Source organism: Brachionichthys hirsutus, unplaced genomic scaffold (assembly GCF_040956055.1).
Source record: "Brachionichthys hirsutus isolate HB-005 unplaced genomic scaffold, CSIRO-AGI_Bhir_v1 contig_447, whole genome shotgun sequence".
NCBI lineage: Eukaryota > Metazoa > Chordata > Actinopteri > Lophiiformes > Brachionichthyidae > Brachionichthys > Brachionichthys hirsutus.
In genome coordinates, this window is record NW_027180398.1 from 155134 (window position 1) to 164056 (window position 8923).

Here is an 8923-nt window from a genome sequence, read left to right on the forward strand (position 1 = left end):
ATACAGTAGTCCCTCATTTTGGGGGGTTACGTTCTAAAAACAACCCGCAATAAGTGAAATCCAGAACGCAGAAGCAACGTCAGTCTGCGGCGGCGTTATTACGGCGTTATTACGCAAAGCAAGTCTGCTGCCAGAAGTTTATAACGCTGCAAGGAACTAGGTCAGAGTCACATGATGCAAATCGAGTTGATAAAGAGATATGAAATATTAAGTTTACTAAATAGATTTAAGAGTGAAATAATTTAATCCTGTTTACAGACAACCAAAACTGAATTGTTCAGGTAACGTCAAGTTCCTGCGAGCAGAGAAAATCCAATCACAATCTAAAATCATTGTTTGTCATCTCGGTCATTTTGTAGAACAACAGTATCGGGTTGTCATGGAAACCACGAGTGATATGATCAATACTGAGCTCACTGGATGAAAGACGGATGCTACGGACCGTCCCGCTGTCAGATATTCTACTTTCACAGTTCGCTTATTTTAAAACTCTTATTGGACACTTTTCAACAATCTCAGCGACGTCCGTTCAGGTCCTTCGGAGCCGATCGGTGAGCCGATCGATTGATCCGGGGCAGCGGTTCCTCTGCTTCAGGTCAGCAGGTGTCTCTGGCAACATGTCAACAGGTGAGGCAGGAAGTACGAGGCGGCGCCGTCATCCGGGATCAGCTCAAGGAACTCGGCTGGGCTCATCTCCATGGGAACCACAACCACCGTCTCTATCGGGACGAGGCTGGAAAAAAAAAATCCACGAGCGTTTAAAATCGGGGGGCGGGGTTTAAACACAGAGGGTCACGTCTACCTTTGAGAGCAGCCAATAGGATGCCGTTATCCGCTGCCGCTCTCGTCCTGTTGCAGAGCTCAGGGAGCAGCTTCGTCCACCACAACACCTGCACAGGTGAGACAAGGGGGGGGGGGCGATGCAGCGTGAGAAGGTCCACGGCGCGGGGGCGGGACGCCGTCGCTGACCTTGTCTTCATCTTGGAAATGATGGTTGCCGTAGGCGACGATGGCCTGAGGACATCGGTCCAGCAGCTTTTCAATGCAGCTGTCGTACTGCCCTCTTCTGGTGGCGCGGAGCAGGTGCAGGCTGAACCCCCAGGAGGTCTCCTCCGGCAGGCCGTCCAGCAGGGGCGAGACGGCGCCCACAGACAGGGACGGTCCACACAGCAGGGACTGGAGACGCGGACAGAGACGTCACGAAAACGTCCCCGCTCATTTCCAGAGCTTCTTTAGCACGTCTTTGTATCGCCCTTCCTCCATGTTTGTACAGACCTGGAGTTTGTGTGGCGCCTCCTGGTGTTGGGCGTTGGACGTGCGAGCGGGATTGAGAACAGTCAGCCACGGGTAAAGAGCGCCGTAATGGCAGCACGAGTTGATCTGAAACGCACACAAACGTCTCAACATGGCCGACAGAGGGGGCGAGGGCGCTAAATCAAACCGTTCAGCTACCAGATCGTCGGCGCTCTTCAGCGGGCCGCGCCCCCGCGGAGGGTCCGGGCGCGCGTCCGTCAGCCGGTCGATGTAGACGGACGCCACCCTGAACAGAAGTTCCTGAACGACATCTTCCTGTGAGGAGGCCATGAGTATCGCCTCCCAGAAATCCACCTGGAGGCAGCGCTCGCAGCCCAGCGCCTACACGCACGCACGCACACACACACACATGCACACACACGCACACACACGACGGGAACGCTCTCAGACCCGGCGCCCGCTGGCCGTGGGACCGCCAGCGGGTTTGTGAATCGCACACCTTGAACACGTGATCGGCTTGTTGCAGCTGGACGCCGCCGCTGGCGTGTAACGCCACCATGGCGGCCACCAGCAGCCCGGGTTGGGAGTTAACCAGCTGGCGAGCCAGCGCCGTGGGACGGGCGTGTCCGTGTTGGCCTCCGCCGCCGCCGCCGCCGTGCAGCAACAGCCTCGGCTCCTCCATGAAGCCGTACACCAGCAGCATCTGAACACACACACACACACACGCACACACACACACACACACACACACACACACACACTCACACACACACACACACACACACACACACGCACACACACACACACACACGCACGCACACACACACACACGCACACACACTCGCACACACACACACACACACACACACACACACACACGCACACACACACACACACACACGCACACACGCACACACACACACACACACGCTAATCTAACCTCCGCGTGTCTTTCCATCAGCTGTGTGAACTGCGGCAGCTCGTCCAGGAGCAGCATCATGGTTGCCATGGCGATGGTCCGCGCCACAGACACGCCAGCTGTAGCCTCCGCACGCCGTAAGGCCTGCAGCGTCCGGGCAGGACTCATGTTCGCCATGGCGGGGCCGACACACACCCCGACCAGCTGCGAGGGCTCCGATTGGCTGAAGATCGACCTCGTCGGCTGCTTCCTGGAAACGAGATCGTTCTCTCTGATTGGTCTCTGGCTTCAGATTGCTTCTGTCCACGCGGTTGGTGCGTCACCTGACTCAGCCTCGGCGCCGTTTCCTCCAGCAGGTGGTGCTTCAGGTAGAACAGGAAGCCGGGGCCGTGGGAGCGAGGGCTGCTGGGAAGTGGGCGGTTCCTGGAGACGACCTCCTCGACGGACAGGCCGGACATCCTGTAATACGGCAGAGCGAGGTGGCAGTCCTTCTGACACGCCCTGAGAGCAGAATCAGCCTTTCAGTCGCTTCACATCAAAGAGGATTGGGATCCTGATGTGACCTCTGACCTGCTGAAACTGTCTCCCAGCTGAGCACAGTTCTGTCTGAAGGCGTCGTCCAGCTCCCGGCCGCCGGCCGTCCCCTCGGCCGCTCCGCCCTCCCGGTTCTGCTGCTGGAGCGCGGCGGCGCGGAGGAGGAGGTGCGCTTCACTGAGGAGGTGTCGGAGGCTTTGGGCCTGGGGGGTCGTCGCCACGTACCGCCGGCTGTATTCAACCTGAGGCCCCCCCGAAGACAGCCACGAGAAAATAATAAGAGTCATAAACGAAGACGCTAAAGAGCGTGCAGAGCGTTACCAGCTCTCTGTAAAGCGTGAGGGGCGGGACGGTGCCGATCACGTAGAGGTTCCATCCGTGTCCCGCTGCGCTGCTTCCTCTGGGGGGGGGGCTCGCCCACTTCCTGCTCCTGATGGCAAAAGGGAAGCAGGAAGTGCGATCAGAAGAAGGGAGGAGCAGATACATCATTTAAAATGCACACAAAGTTAGATTATTACACACGCACACGCACACACACACACACACACACACACCGAGGGATCAGGCAGGTTACTGTCGGGCGAGTTTCCCTTTCAGACCAAGCTGTACATCCACGCAGTGAAGGCAGGGAGAGCCAATCACAAGCCAGAAAACCTTTCTGTGTGTTTTTATTTTGTTTAGTGTCCTGGTGTTGCAGCTTGGCCTTGAAGAGGCGACAGACAATTGGAGGGGGGGGGGGGCGGGGCTTAGGGTTTGTCTTACAGGAGGGGGCGTGATAGAAGGCTCCCCAGAGCCGGTGTGGTTGTGGGATCGATTCCCACCGCCTGGAAAATGCCAGTCAGCACATTGTGCTCTCTGAACTCACTAAAATAACGACACACACACACACAGTGAGCAGGTGTGTAAATGTGTGTAGCCCCGCCCCCTCCTGTGATGTTGCTTACAGGCTCCTGCGCTGTGGCGTGCGCCCACTTTCCTCCGGTGCCTCCATGTTGGCGGTGGACAGCAGGACGACGCGGCGGCCGTCGACACACACCGAGCGCAGGCCGATGAACAGCTGCATCCTGAGCGCACACGCCTCCAGGCTGCAGGGGGGGCAGGCCTTCAGCCAGAACACGGCGTCGGTCAAAGGGGGAAGCGGCGAGCAAGTGGGCGAAAGGAAGACGGCGCCGCGCGGCGAGGCTCGTACCTTCACGGTGGTGTCGATGTACGGGTCGTCCATCCTGGCTGCTACGGCGGCGCAGCGCACCGTGAAGCACTGCAACGCACTCCTGCCACACACACTCACACACACACGCACACACACACACACACACACACACACGCACACACACACACACGCACACACGCACACGCACGCATGCCGGCGGCGTTCAGAGGCGTTGCACAAAGCGTGACTCTTTACCAGAAAGCCCGCGTAAAAGCGGCGTGATTAAAACAGAAGGCTGCGGGCTACGCCGCGTCGCTCCCCCTGCTGGACGGAGGACAGAACGCGCGCCTACCTGGTGATGACGTGCAGAAGCTGGTCGGTCAACGCCGCCGCCAGCACCCGCTCTGGGTACTGATAGACCGACAGGCGCTCGACACAACCCTTCAGGCTGTACAGATAACCGGAGGAGGGCAGGGAGAAGAAGCAGAAGACGCAGGCCGGGCCGTCCGGGGGTGCCGACTGGTGTCCTGGGGGGGGTGGGGAGGGGGGGGGGGGGAGACAAGCAGCCGCCGCGTCGGTTCAATCGTTCACGTGCAACGCTGCTAGTCAGCAGTAAGGATCGTAACGTCCTGCAAACAGCGAAGCTGGAGAAGACATTAGAGGCATCAAAGGTTAGCGTTAGCGTTAGCGCCGCTACTGACGGGTGAAGAGCGGACGAAGCTGAAGGGACTGGAGCAGAATCTCCTCGGCAACGCCGCCCGGGGACGAGTCCGGGGTCAAACTCCTGCAGGACGGAAGAGAAAACAGCTGGGCTGAGAAAAGGAGGCTCGCCACGAGGAGGAGGACGTCTCGCTGGCGTGGACGCACCTAAAGAGGACGTAAGACACCGAGGACCGTCCCCCGTCCTCCAGCCCGGTCCTCTCAACGCTCACGTGGACGCCGCAGTCTTTAGCTCGATCCCCGAGCAACTCCTGGTGCCGCGGGAGGACCAGGAAATCAGGCTGGTCGTCTACATGATGCGCCGCGCACGCACGCACACACACACACGCGCGCACGCACACACACACGCACACACACACACGCACACACGCACAGGAGGTGAAACTGTCGCAGCGTCCAATAGAAACCGGGATCCGACGAAGGTGGTTTGAGACCAACCTTGATTTGTGTCGGGCGATTCTTCCTGGACTTCGGGCTCGGATGACGCCTCGAGTTTAAGAACCAGCACCTCCAGCTCCGTCTGCATGGCCACGTAGCTGTCACACAGCGCCACCTGGTGGGCGGAGGACGCAGAGGGATGACGACGGGCTTTCAATTTCAGCCGTCAGACAGCAAATAGGAAGTACCTGCTTCGGCGTGAGCTCTGACAGATGCAGGATAACCGAGCGTTCGAAATCCAGGATGGAGACGGTCTGACTCGGACCGGGGTTCTGGTGAGCGCCGGGCCCGGCGCCCTGGAGGATCTGCTGGGTTTAGGAGAAAGAAACATTTGGTCGTTTCAAGCTGAGGCCGCGGGTCGGCGCCCTGGGTCCTTACCAGGCTGTTCTGGTTCTGGTTCGAAATCCAGGATGGAGACGGTCTGACTCGGACCGGGGTTCTGGTGAGCGCCGGGCCCGGCGCCCTGGAGGATCTGCTGGGTTTAGGAGAAAGAAACATTTGGTCGTTTCAAGCTGAGGCCGCGGGTCGGCGCCCTGGGTCCTTACCAGGCTGTTCTGGTTCTGGTCGGAGCTCTGGGTCCTTACCAGGCTGTGCTGGTTCTGGTCGGCGCTCTGGGTCCTTACCAGGCTGTGCTGGTTCTGGTCGGCGCCCTGGGTCCTTACCAGGCTGTGCTGGTTCTGGTCGGCGCTCTGGGTCCTTACCAGGCTGTTCTGGTTCTGTCTCCTCAGAGTAAACAGAACCAGGGTGTTGCCACACCCGACCAGAAGGTCTCCCGTGACGGCGCAGCACGCCACGGCGACGGGGCGCTCCGACAGAGGGATCTCGATGATCTCCATCTGGGCTCCGCCCCGCATGGACCCGCCCCGCAGCAGGTGGCCTAACAAGCGCACCCCGACCCGGGCCCGCTCCTCTGCCTGAACAGAAAGCCAGGCAGACATGTCTAAGCGATCCCAGATGACGTCACGTAAACGGGAGAAAGCGTACCTGGTGGCGCCAGTTAGTGTAAACCCTCAGGTAGGTGGCGCTGTTCTTCTCCTCGATGGTGACGAGGTAATCTCCTGGATGGGGGGGGGGGGCGTTACCCAGGTGATGACCTGTGTTGATGCGATTTGTGCTCATTCTGACCCATCTTGCTGTGCTGAATGCTCGCCACGGCGCCCATGGTGGCGAAGCGGCAGATGAGCGGGCAGCTCCCCTGCTCCAGGTCGTAGGCCTCCACCTTCGAGAGTCCGACACATCGCGTCACAACAGGGTCGCCGCGGCAACGGTACGTTTCAGAATAAGATGACCTTGCATCCTCCGGTTGCCACGACGAACAGCGCCCCGCCTCCACAGCAGACGAGCCCAGGCTCCTGCTCCACCTGAACCGCAGGGGGGGGGGGGGGGGGGTAAGACTCGATGGGGGGGGGGGGGGGGCATGGTCTGAATCAGCACCTTCCACTCACCTGCACGATGTGCTGTGAGGAGAACGGGTGGCAGTTGTACACGTGCACCATGTTCAGGCAGGACCCTTCAGCTTCACCCAGCAGGGCTGATGACGTCATTAACATATTTGGGTTTTCCCAAATGACATGAAAAGTGTTCACTGAGCAGGAAGAACAACGCTGCCCTTACAGATAATCGATTATTGATTTGAATGAACTTCCCTTAATGTCAGTTAAACTTTTACAGAATCACTAAAACCCGCAGTCAGTGTTATTATTATTATTATTGTTATTATTATTGTTATTATTATTATTATTATTATTATTATTGTTATTATTATTGTTATTATTATTATTATTATTATTATTATTATTGTTATTATTATTATTGTTATTATTATTGTTATTATTATTATTATTATTATTCAAACATGTCTGCGCCCCATCCTGCTGGCGGCGCAGCGACGCACTAATCGATATCACATGCAGGTCTTGTGAGCGACGGCAGCGCGATTCATTCCAGTTCAGATGGAAGAATTTGCGATTCCAATGGCTCTATCTAATCGATCTAATCGATCTAATCGATCTAATCAGAGAATAAACATTTATTTAAGACAACATACCAGCAGACCGATTCCGTTTCTCCTCCTACTCGGCTGTTTCCGTTGTTTTATTGATCGGACGCTGTGAAACAGGAAGCGTTCTGTCAGCTAAAGTCCCGCCCACTGGCGGATTTTCATTGGTTCAAATTCTAGCACAAGATCACGTCTTACTGAGACATTCCACACGAGGGCAGGAGTTTCCACGGATCGATCCAAGGAAAGTTTATGTCGCTTAATTTAGGGTCGATTCGGTTCTCATTTCACTCTAAAACAACACTCTGCTATATCTGAACTGTTGTATTAAAATAACAGTTTGATTTATTTGATATATATTTTCTGCACCAAGTTAAAAATGCAGTCATGAAAACACTCCCCCCCCCTCCCCTCCCAGGTACCCCTTCCCCTAGATCAGGGGTCGGGAACCTATGGCTCTTTTGATGATCGCACATGGCTCGTGCTCAGAAATAAATAAATAAAAAAAAAACATTTTTTTTTTTTACTCGCCTTGCCCGTGCTGACTGCAGCTGGTTTGCGCGCCCAGGTCGTGTGTCGTGTTTTTTGTTGTAAGTAACTTGTTCATTTGTGTCTGGATCTTATGTTCCGTTTTCTTTGCGGCACCAGACAGTCGCCGTCTGTTAGTAGAGCTTGTGTTGCAGGGGCATTTTGCACGGCTGGCATTTTGCTGTGAAAAATCAAAGAGCGGAAGCACGCTGTCACGGTTCCGCCCTAAGCCTGGGCTGCCACTTTAAAAGTAGGCCGTCATCCCGCCATTAGGGGTGGGCGTGGCCAGCTGTGTGCACGGTGGCAGAGTGGACTTTGTTTGGCTCCACCTTAATTTCCAATTTCCCTGAGAATTCTCCAAATACACAGTTCACAACAAGTTTTTTTTATTATTTTTTTATTTACAAGTTTACAAAAAATAAACAAAAATAAAACATCGGGTTCTGACTCCGGCTTCTATTGTGATGAACGAGGGAGCAGACGTTGAAGGTGAAGAGAGCGGCTGAGCCGGCGGGTGAACACATGAACACAGCGTGAACAGCAACAACACGCACTCTGAGCAGCCCCAGGGGGCAACTAGTGCGCTGATGGGGTATTAGCAAAACGCCAACTGATCTCTGATCCTCTGAAGATTGGAGTCACAACGACTTTTATCCAGGACAATCTAATTATCGCCACAGATTATTTTTAGCTCTCTTTAACATCAGAGGTGCTTTTTCTTCAATTAAACACTTTATTTGCTCTTTTTTTTTTACTTTGTTTTTTGTGCATTCATATTCTTTGCTTCTAAAAAGCACGTCCAGGCAAACAAAATAATGGGAGTCTTGAGTCTTGTGATGGAACGACCAGAAATAATCCAGCACGAGAAAGTTATTTGGTAATAAATGTGATCGTTATGAGGGTTTAGGTTTAATTTTACAGTTAAAGTGACATATATTATCTGTTTAATGTCATTTAAGGCGGCAGCTAAATGATCATTTTGTTGCTTCTTTAAAAGAGCCGTCATCAGATTGCTTCTTGCGTCTGAGCAGCACTTTAAAACCCAAAGAAATGCCATTAATAATGAAGCAAAGCTGAGATGTGAGGAAGTCGACAGACTATAATCAGAACCTTTGAGTTATGAACTGTTTGTCAAACGAAACAACAAGTAATTCCGAGGTGGCATTTGGACTTAACCCTTTAATCTGATAATAAACATTTTCAACTGAGCTCTGAAGAAATATTTCAATCTGGCATGTTCAATAGATCTGAAAGTAATAGTAATTTGCTATTTTTAGAAGAAAATAGCGTGGGCAGATCTTCTGAAATGATTCCCACGTTGATCTAATTTAATGCTTCTCACCTGTGTGGGTTCTCATGTGGACTGTCAATTTACCACTTT

The 8923-nt window shown here is 54.2% G+C and overlaps 1 pseudogene; it reads right to left on the reverse strand.

The window, feature by feature from the left end:
- Window positions 1–214: 214 nt before the first annotated feature.
- LOC137914632 (BLOC-2 complex member HPS3-like) lies at window positions 215–7101 on the reverse strand (annotated as a pseudogene).
- Between the last annotated feature and the right edge of the window lie 1822 nt (window positions 7102–8923).